Consider the following 12,677-nt stretch of genomic DNA (forward strand, 5'->3'; position numbering starts at 1 on the left):
GCCACCGGGGCTGCCCTGGCAGCTTCTTCCTAAGGGCTCTCTTCTCCCAGCTAAAGAGACCCATTTCCCTCAATTCTTCTTCCCCTGACATGGTCACCTCCTCCAGGAAGCCACTCCTATGTGCTCCTAGGACACTTTGTATGGGTCCCTAACACTGTACTTTTCACATTGTATTGAAATGTCTTCCCCAAATCCCGCCCCAGCCACTGCTGCACTAAGAGGAGGTAGTTCTAGGCCTTTATTCATGCCCTTGCTTGTGACCAACCCACCTGAAATAAGCAACTTAATAACAATTTGTTTCAGGGTGGGGTGGAGTGGTATTATTATCCTGGTCATATCCCTCTAAACTGATTTAGGCTTGCTTGCTTTTTTTCCTTTCCTTTCTTTCTTAGATTTTATTTTTTCATTTGATATATATAGAGAGAGTGAGAGAGCACAAGCAGGCGGAGCAGCAGAGAGAGAGGGAGAAGCAGGCTCCTTGCTGAGCAGGGAGCCTGATGCGGGGCTTAATCCCAGGATCCTGGGATCACAACCTAAGCCCCTGATTTAGGCTTTCAGTGTCCTTAGAACAGAACAAGGGAGAGAATCACTTTTCCCCATTCTCAACCCTGTTTTCTATTCATCTCTTAACTTTTCTGCACTCTTGAGTCAGCTCTGTACAGAACTGGGGGTGGGAAGTCCATACCACCACCCCCCAGGGCTATTTTCACACGTGATATGCTGGCAAAATCAGCCTCCCCATCTAGTCGCCAAGAGAGCAATTTCTTGCACTGTGAGCACCAGACCTTAGGCTTAGGCTTGCTGGTGCTCCCGTTCTGCCCAGCCTGTTGAAATCATTCAACAAGACCACAGGTGCCAGCTTAGTGCCACTGCAAAGACGTGGCTTCACCTAGATACCTAGGAATAACACACCCCCAAACTCCAACCCTGCACACAGACAAAACACTGTCATTAATTGTGGGCCTTCTGTATTCTTCCCACACCTTTATCCTCCCAGAGTCCAGAAAGGTCCGTATTCCTCTCCTTACTTTGAAGGTAAGGAAAGGGAGGCTCTGAGAGGTTAGTTCAACTGCCAGAGACCACACAGTTAGAAAGGGGTGGAGTTGAAACCCACCCAAGTTGACTCCAAGCCCTACGCTCTCCGCTCTGGGTCCTGGTGCCTCTGAAGGCCTTATCTCAATATTCTCTGGGGACTTTTGTCCAGTAACAGTGGGATGGGAAAGAAGGAAACATGGAAAGCCTCTTCATAATAATGGGAGCTGGAAGTGCCAGGTGGTACTGGTGCTTCTTGCCCACCTACCACTCGCCAGAGGAGGGCTTCAGGCCCTGGGTTATTGTCTTCCCTGGCCGGAAAGTGACCATCAGTCCAAGCAAAGCCGAGTCTAGTTGGACCACTCAGTTCTCAGTACAGTACAGCACCAGAAATGGACTGGGGTCCTTACTCTGGCTGTGTGAGCTGAGGCAAGTTGCTTTCCTTCTCTGAGCTTCAGTGTCCTTACCTATAAAATGGGGTATGAATACATAACAGCAATGCACAGGGTAATAGGAGATCAGCCCTGCAGAGTGCCTGACATACATGCATCTGGTTAATAATATGAACATCATTAATGAGGTATTGTGGGACCCGCTTGAGGGACAGGGCGCCAGGGCTCAGAGTGGAGACGGGACTTGCCTGGCACATGGTACCAGCTTGGAACTGGCCTGCACAGGACAGGAGCCTGGTTGTGCCTGCTTTAAGGCTGAGTCCTATTCCCAGCCCTGTGGGGGCCTTCCCTGAGTGCCCAATAAATATAATTTCTCCCCCAAAATTATGAGATGGTTATACTAATCACTCATACTAATGGTAACAAGAGTTCCAGCTGAAGCAAAGCCCATAGCAAAGGGACTCAGGCAAGGAGCCATAGGCCCCTGCCCAGCCAGCTGCCTTCTATTCTGCTCATGGCCCCAACTGGGCTTGGGGAATGCAGAGTAATTCCGGGCCCCTGGGTTCCAGGAGGGTGAGAGAACCCTCAGCCCATCCATCACAGCTCCTTTCTGTTCCCACCAAAAGAGCAGAATCACTGAAGACTTGAACAAGTCTGCCATGATCCCTCCCCCAACGGGGCCAGCCTTTTGCCTCCTAAAATAGCCCAGAGCCACCATGTGCCCAGGGCGGCTCCCCACTGGTTGCAAATCCCCCTGAAATTAAATCCCCATCCTGCCCCAAGCAGGATGGCACCACCTCCTACCCTGCTGAGCTCCAGGGCTGGCCAGGCTCCCCCCAGTGGAAACCGGGGACAGTCGTCCTTCACGGTGACCGAGACATAAATCCCCAAATAATGAGACAGGCGCTGGGAACACAGAACCAGACACGGTGTTAATTGGTTTACTTCTGGGCAGGCATGATGTGGAGGCAACGACAGCAGGCCTCGGTTTCCCGGACAGCAAAATGGAGCGGGGGCTGTCATGACTTCCTGCATCCCTGGCAGGGCTGATTTTCTATGCCCTCTGACCGGCCTCCCACCCAGACTCATGGGCAGCTCTTTCCTACCTGCCCAGAACACTAACTTCTCAGATGTCGAAGGGAAGGATCGGGATCCAGTTGTCCAGGTCTGGAGGTAGGGAGGCCCAAATCATCCCTCCCATGATCTAGAACCATCTTCTTTCTACTAAAACCAAACCAAAAGGCTCAGTCCACCTCAGCATACATGAGGATGGGGGGCGGGGAGGCAGGAGGGCCCAGTGGAGCCCCCCTGTTCCTTATGTGAGACTGGTGATGGATTCTTGGATGAGCATGAGGTCCTCAGTCTGCAGTAATCAGGACGAGATTATCACATTAAACTTTAAAAGTCTTTGTTCAAAAAGAAGCAGCAGCAGCTGACACCATTGACTCCCCCGACTGCCACCATCACCTTCTCTTGGACCGTGGCCAGATGATCTCCAGATACTGGCCACTTGGAGGCTCCACTGCATTGGGCTAGAGGCAGGGGGATGATCTCTCTGGGCCTGGGCTACATCTGAGTTGTGGTGAGATGGCAGGGGGAGGAGTCAGGGAAGAGGGGTGAGCGTAGTCTGGGGGAGTAGTTTGGAGGGCCTCAGGGGAACTCAAGGAACTTGAGACTGGGCAAACCTGCACTTGGTACAACTCTGCCACTTACTACCCTGTGCCCAGCAATGCACCCCTTTGCTCCACACCTCAGTTTCCTGGTCTGTGAAATGGGGATAACCATAAGGATAACCATTAGTAACTCCCCTGACCCAAGCTGACAGCTGAGGAGATTAACTAAGATAACATACAGACAAAACCCTGCAAGCTGTAAAGAGCCATGGTGGTGTGAAGGATGGCATTGCTAGTTACAGCAGGAGGGACAAAGATAGGGCTGTAGAAAGAACTTCCTCACAGCTGTGCATGGGAGACCAATGGGGGCAAGAAAAGAGACAAGGCCAATGGGCCTGGGTGGGACCCCCAAAATGTCACCCACAATTCCCCTTCCCGCCCAGGGTGCCCATCCCCATGTCCAGACCAAACACCTCCCCTCCTGCCCATCATCTTGCCTTGCAAGGCTGCCAGCCTGTCCTCACTCTTTCCTGGTCCAAAACTATATCCAACCTGTGCTTGTTGCCAATGCAACGGAAATTATTTCAACCTCCTCACCCAACTTCGCAAAGCTGCCTGGGTTGTATAGGAGAGGCCAGAGCTAGAGGAAAGGGAGGTGGGAACTGGGGTGCCCCCAGCAGGGTGGCCCCCTCCCTAGAATATTAACTTCAATAGCGGCGATCAAGAAGGCAGTCAGCCTGCTGGGAGGACTTCCCCATACTGCCCATGGGAGGGAAGGGAAAGCCTGTGGGCCTGAGGGTCCTCACCTGGACCTTGGCTACCTTCCCTCTTACTTAAAGGGCTGCATTCAGAGCAAGCTGGGAAAGGCTTTGACTACCAGCCAGGATCAACCCTGCAGAAATTAAGAACTTTGAATTTTCTCGACCCACCCTTCATTTCCTGATGTTCTTATTTAGTTACTCTGTTCAACAGAATCCTCCCACCCCAGCCCACCCCACTGGACCTTGGGGCCCTTCCCCTCCTCAGTATTAGAAGCTGAATCCAGAAGAATGGAGGCAGGGAGAAAATGACCCTAAGATCCCAGGGTCACCCTGAGTTGGAGGGAGGGAGATGGTGGGGTGGCCATGGTCTACCTTGCTGGCCATGGAGAAGTGCCGACCACATCAAGGAGTCCTCCTCTCAAATCGGGTGGAGGGGGGTGGAAGCACGTGGCCCTTATAGGCCATGAAGGAGCCCTTTCAAAACGAGCCAAGAAGTTCCAAGAACGCCCCCGGATGGGCTGCTCAACATGTCCCATGCCCCCCTAGGCCCTCTGTCTGGCCCCCAGGCTGCTTCCCATTGCAGGGCTGCTCGATGGCCTCAGCTGGGAGGTGGTGTGGGGCCCAGGACACACCACGCACTGGAGTCATCAGATCTTAAGTGAGTGGCTTCACCTCTCTGATCTGTAAAATGGGCCCAATAATATCTATGTCATGTAGCTGTTGGGAAAATTAAGAGATGATGTAGGGAGGTGCCTCCTTTTGTGTCTGCCACAGAGTAGGGGCTCAGTAAACTCACAGAATAAACATCTGCTGGACACCTGCTGTAAGTCAGGCTCTCCATTCTTCACCCAGGGGATCCAGCAATGAACAAAAGTCCTGAGGGGACTTTTATGGCACTTGCAATCTGGGGGAAATCGTCACAGTCACTAAGTAAACCACACAAGGTCAGGGAGGAAGAGTGGCCAGCCTCTCTCAGGAGAGGACAGTTCAACCCAAACCTGGCTGATGTGAAGGACAGGCCTGCCTGAGGGTCCTCAACCCTGGCTACTGGATCACAGGGGCAGCTCTGAAAGCATCTGATCGCAGGGCCCCTCCTGATCAGAGGTTCTGGTGGGATGGGGCTGCGGTGTCTCCTGGAAAAGGAGATTTTATTTTATTTTTTTTATTTTATTATTTATGATAGTCACAGAGAGAGAGAATGGCAGAGACACAGGCAGAGGGAGAAGCAGGCTCCATGCACCAGGAGCCCGACGTGGGATTCGATCCCGGGTCTCCAGGATCGCGCCCTGGGCCAAAGGCAGGCGCTAAACCACTGCGCCACCCAGGGATCCCGAAAAGGAGATTTTAAATTCTGCCAAGGTGATCCTGGTGTGCAGTCAAAGTGAGAACCTCTTCCCCTACAGTTTTCCCAAGTGCCTATCCATGTGAGTGTCACCTGGGGGGGCTTGTCTGGCATCCTGTGCTGAGCCACAACTTTAGGGGTTCAGATTTAGGGGCTGGGGTGAGGCCCAGCATCTGCCTTTCTAAAAAGTACCCGGGTAATTCTGAAAATTAGGCAGATCTTGAGATGTGTCTAGAAGATGAAGTCTGAGCTCAGAGCTTGGCACTGAGAGCCCCCCACTACTCACCCCAGCCATGCCCCCACAGGACCTCCTGTGGCTTCAGGACACACTGACCCGTCTCTGCCCTCAGCCTGGGAAGCGCCTTCTTTCTCCCCATCAGGTCCTGAGCATGTTCCTAGGCTTGTCATGGAGCCCGAAGGTCCTCACTGCTGTGGGCTTGGGATCTGTTTCCTTGCCACCCTCAGCCCCTTGGCTGAAGCCCCTGTGCCATTCTGTCCATGCTTCATGCCCGACCAGACCCGGGGCTCTCAGGTAGGACTGGCTTCTCCGACCACATGGCACAAGGGTATGCCTCATCCTAGTTGAAGGAATAGCAAATCTACCCCCGCCTCTTCTGGGCACAGATGCCCTCACAACTGTGCCAAAGGTGGTAGGGTTGTGACCTGCTCTGAGAGATCCATGCTGCGTCCCTTCCCCAGGTCTCTGATCCTGGGCTCCTCTTGTATAGCCTGACTCTCTCTCTCCTATTGCACTCTTCCCTGCCCCAGGGGCCAGGCCCTGGGAGGGGAGACATTGCACAGTTGGGTTCCCTAAGGCAAAAGTGTGCCAGCATACACCCCTACCCTTGTTGAAGAATCAGGGCCCCCCCACTCCAGGTGCCTGGCATGGTAGCCACTCCTTTCTCTTTGGAAGCAACATAGTAGGGCAGCCTCAGTGGCTCAGTGCTGCCTTCGGCCCAGGGTGTGATCCTAGAGACCCGGGATCGAGTTCCACATCGGGCTCCCTGAGTGGAGCCTGCTTCTCCCTATGCCTGTGTCTCTGCCTCTCTCTCTCTCTCTCTCTCTCTCTGTGTCTCATGAATAAATAAATAATCTTAAAAAAAAAAAAAAAAGGAAGCAACATAGTATAGCCATAAGGCCTGGGTTCAATCCTACCTCTGCCACTTCCTAACTGTGTGTGACCTTGGCCAGCTCTGTACCTTGGTTTCCCCATCTGTAAAATGAGAATAAATAGTACCTCTCTCAGAGGGTTATTAGGGGGATTAAATAAGGCAATAGTCATTAAGGTCTCGGCAAACAGGTACATGGTAATCACTTTGTGTGTTTGTTTGTTTTGTGTGTGTTTTTTAAATAATGTTTTAAAATACACAATTCTATGAAGATGATGCTTTAGTCCATCAACGAAGTGGGTCCTGATAATGCACCAGGCCTGGGAGGCAGGGATGAAGATTCCATTTTACTGGTGAAGAAACTGAGGATCAAGGAGAAGAAGGGACTGCCTTGGACAACACCCAAACCTTGCATGTACAGCGCTTCCAGCCTTCTCTCTCTAGTACCCCCAGGCCCACCTCCCTCACTTCTCGGGCGCCTGGCCTGGCCCAGGTGGGCTCCGTGCCCTGCATTGACAGAGGTCCCTTTGTACCCCTGCCCAGGGTCACACCCTGAGCTCAGAGCCATAGCCAGACAAGCGCCTTGTGTCTGGGTCTGTCTCACCGCCAAGCCTGCGGTTGCCCTGGCCTCTCCAGCCACGTGCTCTGGCTGGGTGGATCTGCAGGCCGTCCCCTACCCCTACCAGCCCCCCACTCCAATCTCAGCAGGGCATCCCTGACCCTTCCTCTGCTACATTCAGCCAGGAGACAGACTGGGAGGCAGCCCCAAGGACAACACCCCATCCTTGGTCTCCACCCTGTGCAAATTCCAGGTGGCCAGACTCTAAGGTGCCTGGAGCCCTAGTGGAAGGGACAGGCAGGGGCTGAGAGGGTGGGGAATGACATGGAGGTTGCTCCACCCTTTCTGTCTCCCCAATCTTTCTTCAATCTATGGCTCCTCTTTACCACCTAGACTGACATAACAGCCTCCTCACCAGCCTCCCTGCCTCCACTTCTCCATCTCTCACCTTCCCGGTTTGTTCTCCATGCACCAAAAGGAGCCTTTCAAAAAGGCAAATCTAGTCACATCCCTCTCCTCCCCTAAACCTCCAAAGCCTTCTCCCTCACCTCTTCTTATCCCCAGCCTGGAATATCTGGCCTCTGCCGTCTCCCTTAAACCCTTCTGCTCTTCAGATCTGCCCTTCCACTGGACTCCTCCCAGAGATTTACTGAGATAAGAAATGCAACTCTTGAGAGCACCTGGGTGGCTCAGTCAGTTAAGCATCTGCCTTCAGCTCAGGTCGTGACCCAGGACCCTGGGATCGAGTCTCAATATCCAGCCCCATATTGGGCTCCCTGCTCAGCGGGGAATCAGCTTCTCCCTCTCCCTCTGCCTTTCCCCCTGCTCATGCGCTCTCTCTCTCTTCTCTCTCTCAAATAAATAAATAAAATCTTTATTTTATTTTTTTAATTCTTTTTTTAAGATTTTATTTATTGATTGATTCATGAAAGACACACAGAGAGAGAGGCAGAGACACAGGCAGAGGGAGAAGCAGGCTCCAGGCAGGGAGCCTGATGCAGGACTCGATCCCGAGTCTCCAGGTTCACGCCCTGGGCCAATGGCAGGCGTTAAACCGCTGAGCCACCCAGGGACTCCCCTCCTTTTTTTTTTTTTTTTAAAGATTTTATTTATTGATTCATGAGAGACACAGAGAGAGAGGCAGAAACAGAGGCAGAAGAGGAGAAGCAGGCTCCATGCAGGGAGCCCGATGTGGGACTCGATCCCGGGACTCCAGGATCATGCCCTGGGCTGAAGGCAGGTGCTAAACCACTGAGCCACCCAGACGTCTCATAAATAAAATCTTTAAAAAAAAGAAAGAAAGAAAGAAAAACAACTCTCCTAAGAATATTACCCGTAGAGCTAACAACTGACAGCTAGAACCAGATACAGAAAAACTCCTCATTGACTAAAATGGAGAGAAGAATCCAGTCTTGACCACAAATGCTTTTGAAAATTTAGATCTTCCAAAATTGGATGCACTTACTCAATCAGTTACACAATGGCTGAGACAAAGGCCAGGAGGCTTTAACTGATGCTGAGTTTATTGATGGATCAAATCGCGACAGCAAAATTTATACCGAATTGATGTCGATGAAAATAATTCCAGTAAGATTTAAATGGAATGAAAAAAATGGCAATGTGTTTAGCTGTACCATATAGGAAAAACTGAAAAATCTGATCAAGGAATTAAGTTGGATGAAAAGAGTTCAAACAGAAAACCACTTTCTAAAAAAATCTTCAGTGCTGGTATGTTTTGGTTTAAAATGTTTGCATTCAAAACATCCTGGGGTCCAAATGTCCAGGTCAAAAGATCCTATGCCCCTCTGATGTTTTTGTACCACTCCCTCCCCTGCATAGGACACTCCAGCCACACTGGGCTCTTTCTCTCCCTGGAGCACAGCAATGTTCCTCTGACCTCAAGAGCGTTCTCATACTCTGTTCTTTCTGCCTGGAGCACTCCTTTCCTCCTGGCTCCTATCTTTTTTTTTTTTTTTTAAGATTTTATTTTTTATTTTTATTTTTTTAAAATTTTAATTTATTTATGATAGTCACACACACACACACACACACAGAGAGGCAGAGACACAGGCAGAGGGAGAAGCAGGCTCCATGCACCGGGAGCCCGACGTGGGACTCGATTCCGGGTCTCCAGGATCGCGCCCTGGGCCAACGGCAGGCGCTAAACCGCTGCGCCACCCAGGGATCCCTTAAGATTTTATTTATTTATTCATGAGAGACACACAGAGAGAGGCAGAGACACAGGCGGAGGGAGAAGCAGGCTCCCTGCAGGGAGCCCGATGTGGGACTCGAGCCCCAGACCCTGGGATTGTGACCTGAGCCAAAGGCAGACACCCAACCACTGAGCCACCCAGGCGTCTCCCTTCGCTGCCCTTCTTAAGACAGATTTCCTTCCTGCCTCCCCGAGCTCTTTCTTCTTCACCCTCTCTTATCCCCTCCTGAATTCCCAGGGCAAGCCTAGCAAGTACAACACATAGTAGGTGTTCAATACATATTTGCGGAATGAATGAATAAATCAGTGTCACGAGGGTGTGGGGCCGGGGAATGGGCTGGAGCTCACAAGGGCCTTTGAGAGAAAAAAGGGACAGGACAGAGATACAGTCTTCCACCTCTGCTCGCCCCCCCCCGCCCAGCCCCCCTTACTCATGATTCCAAGTTCCAGAGAGGCCCATTAGCAGGAGAGAAGAGAGAAGACAATGTCAGACATGTTTCATCTCTGCCCCTTGCCCAACTTCCCGAGGCTCAGGTCCTTGTGCCAACTGTGCCCGCTGCCTCCCAGCCGGGCTGCCCCCACCACTGCCTGGCTCCCACTTTTGGCTGTGGGCTAGGCTATATGGGGAAGCTTCCTGACCTCCCCTCTAGCCTCCCCACCTCCACACCTCATCCTGAAGCCCCGGAATAGCTGTCCCAGACTCAACCAAGGGACAGTCGCATTCCCAATTAGCACCCAGATGGTTGAAACCATATCTAAAAGCTTCTCGTGTCCTTCTCCCCTCAGGAAGCTGCTAACTAGGACAGCAGATCTCAGAATGAGGTCACAAGAATGCTACCTGCCCCTACACTCCCTTTCCAACAGGAGACATGGGTGGGGAGCAGAGCCTCTTTTGGAGGCCAGTTAAAACAGAGGGGATGTGGGGGAGGGGGAGATGCAGGGAGAAGTGGGTTCTTTTTGCTCAAGCGGCAGGTCTGGCCCAAGCTGGTAAGAAGGCCTATCTGTGGGGAGTGAGGAGACCCGGTTTCAAGTCCAGACTCTGCCTCAGTGGGGATTTCCTTACCTCTTCAGGCGCTCAGAGGGCAGGATGAGACAGTTCTGTATATAGTATGGTACCACGATCCAGGCATGGACCTTAGACTCCCAGGGAGATGGTTCTGGAATGGATCCTGGGAGGTCCCGAGCCCATTAGAGCATCATTTCTCTGTTCAAGTCTCACGCTAGCCATGACTCAAGCCTCAGCCATGAGAGTGGATTAGGCAAAGGGGCAGACTTCTCCCACTCTCCAAAAACCATACGGGATATGTTCCTCTTTGGGAACCCCCAAAGAACCCAAGGGTTCCAGTTCCTAATGCCTTCCCTAGATGTTTCCCCTCCCCAAGGTGAGGGATGGGGGTGATAAGGAGTGTGGCTCACACCTGCCCATCCTGCCCATCCAGTGGGAGGGGTGGCTAGCATCAGGCCATCCGGGGAATCATGGACTGAGGTCAGGAGGACAAAGAAGAGGCAGGTGGGACCTGGGGGAAGGCAGTGAGGGTGGTGGGACGTGGCAGGCCAGGACTGGCCTCTTGCCAGGGCATCTGAACTGGGGAGAAGTGTCTGTGGGTTTGGGCCTCTCCCCACCCAAGGAAACCTTAGTCAAATAAACAAACAGCCAACACAGCTGCTCCTGTGCTAGAGGCCAGGGCAGTGAGGAGAGGCCGGCTGAGGTGGGGATGCCTGGGGAGAGGGCAGGAAGGCTGAGCAGGACTCTCACCCTGGGGGCAGTTGGCGGAAGAGTTTGGAACAGGGCGGAGAGCACGCTGGTGGTTTGGAGCAGGAAGCTGGGGCCTGGGGTGGGTGCTCTGTGCTTGGCTGCTTCGAGGAAAGGGAAAGTGTCAAGTCAGGCCCACTCAGATCACTGCCTCTTCTGAGGGAGACTCCAAGTCCCCGATACCCTTTCTTTGGCTCAGGGTCAATCAGATAAATCAGACAGACAAGGGGCTCTCGTCCTTGTTGCTCTGGACCTCCAGCCCTGCTCCCAGGCTATGACCCTGGGCCTTGTGGCTGAAGAAGAAGTCTGGAGCCAAATCCCCCAAGTTCAGAAGTTCTCAGCAGAGGAACCGGGGGAGGCAGGCTGGCATCTGTCCTCTCCAGAACCTGATATTCTTCCTCCCCTCCTTTGCCTGGGAGGGGAGCGGCCCAGAAGTGAGGGCAGCACCACACCCCATGCTCTGTCCTTCTACACATGCAGAGACATTTGATTGTTCTGTTCCGGGGGGACACCTCCCGAGAGTATGAGAGAGTTCGGAGAGACACACATGCAGACTTAGTGGCAGAGATGGAGAGAGGTAAAGACAGGAAGACAAACTCATAAGATGCCACACAATCAGGAGACATAGAGCTGAGAGATAAGGAGAGAGACTGTATGTGTGGGGAAGCATATGTGCGTATGCGTGTATGTGTGTGTACACGTGTGTGTGTGTGTGTGTGTGTGTGTGTGTGTGTGTGTGACAGAGATTGAAGGGCAGAGAGACACAGAGGAAAAGAAAGAGGGGCACCTGGGTGGCTCAGTGGTTGAGCATCTGCCTTTGGCTCAGGTCATGATCCCGGGGTCCTGAGATCGAGTCCCACATCGGGCTCCCTGCATGGAGCCTGCTTCTCCCTCTGCTTATGTCTCTGCCTCTCTCTGTGTGTCTCTCATGAATAGATAAATAAAATCTTCACGAAAAAAAAGAGAGACTTAGAGAGGGACAGAGATGCTCCTCCAAAGAAAAGGAAAGAGAAAGACCGAAAAAGAGATGGCTTTTCTCTCCTCAGAGACTGGGAGAGAGGAGGGACGGATGGAAATGACAGGCATCAGAGCAGAAGAAGGCCCAAGCAGGGGACATGGGGACAGACAGGCTGAGAGACTCAGGGCCTAGGGACACTCAGGACAGACTTGGAGGTGGGGGACAGAGGAGCTGAATGTCAACGCAATGGGGTTTACAGGGAGTCCCGGGAGGGCACTGCTGCTGTCTTCTATCCCCTACACGAAGCACTGTAGGCGTCTGGCCCCCAGCCACCCTCAAGTCAGCCAACCCTTGGCCACTGAAGCTGGCAGGTCACCCAAGGTGAATGAAAAGTCACCGATCGGGGAGGGTGTGACTGTGGCTGCAGTGGAGGCCCTCGGGTGGCCCAGGTGCCCGTGTCAGCCTGGGCCAGTAGGGGCTCCATCCCCGAGATTGCACTTGGAGCCGGGTGTAGGGGGTGCAACTATACACAGCGCCATCTGCGAGTTCACGTAGTGGGCATGTGTGCTGGGCTGCGCGAGGGTGTCTGAGTGTGAGTGTGCCTGTGTCCAGTTCCATCAAGTATACTTCCCGGCGCCAATGAGGCCAAGGCGGCAGGTTTCATCCTCAAAGAGCCCAATCGGAGTCAATGAGCGTCAGAGATGGCCACAAAGAGCCCATGCGTCTCTCTCCTCTGAACAGACGGTATGCCCAGGTGCCACAGGGCACTCAACGGTAGTTGAGACCAGTGTGCCATTCATGCCCACCGGGGATGACTCCCACTGTCCGGCCAGCTGGCCCCCACACTCCTCTCCAGCCAAAGCCCCAGATCCAGACTTATGGGAGGACCCACGTTAGGGACGCACAGCCCCTTCCTGGCTGCGGGTGCCTCTCTCTCTGAGAAGGG

Source organism: Vulpes lagopus, chromosome 12, assembly GCF_018345385.1.
Source record: "Vulpes lagopus strain Blue_001 chromosome 12, ASM1834538v1, whole genome shotgun sequence".
Classification (NCBI taxonomy): Eukaryota; Metazoa; Chordata; class Mammalia; order Carnivora; family Canidae; genus Vulpes; species Vulpes lagopus.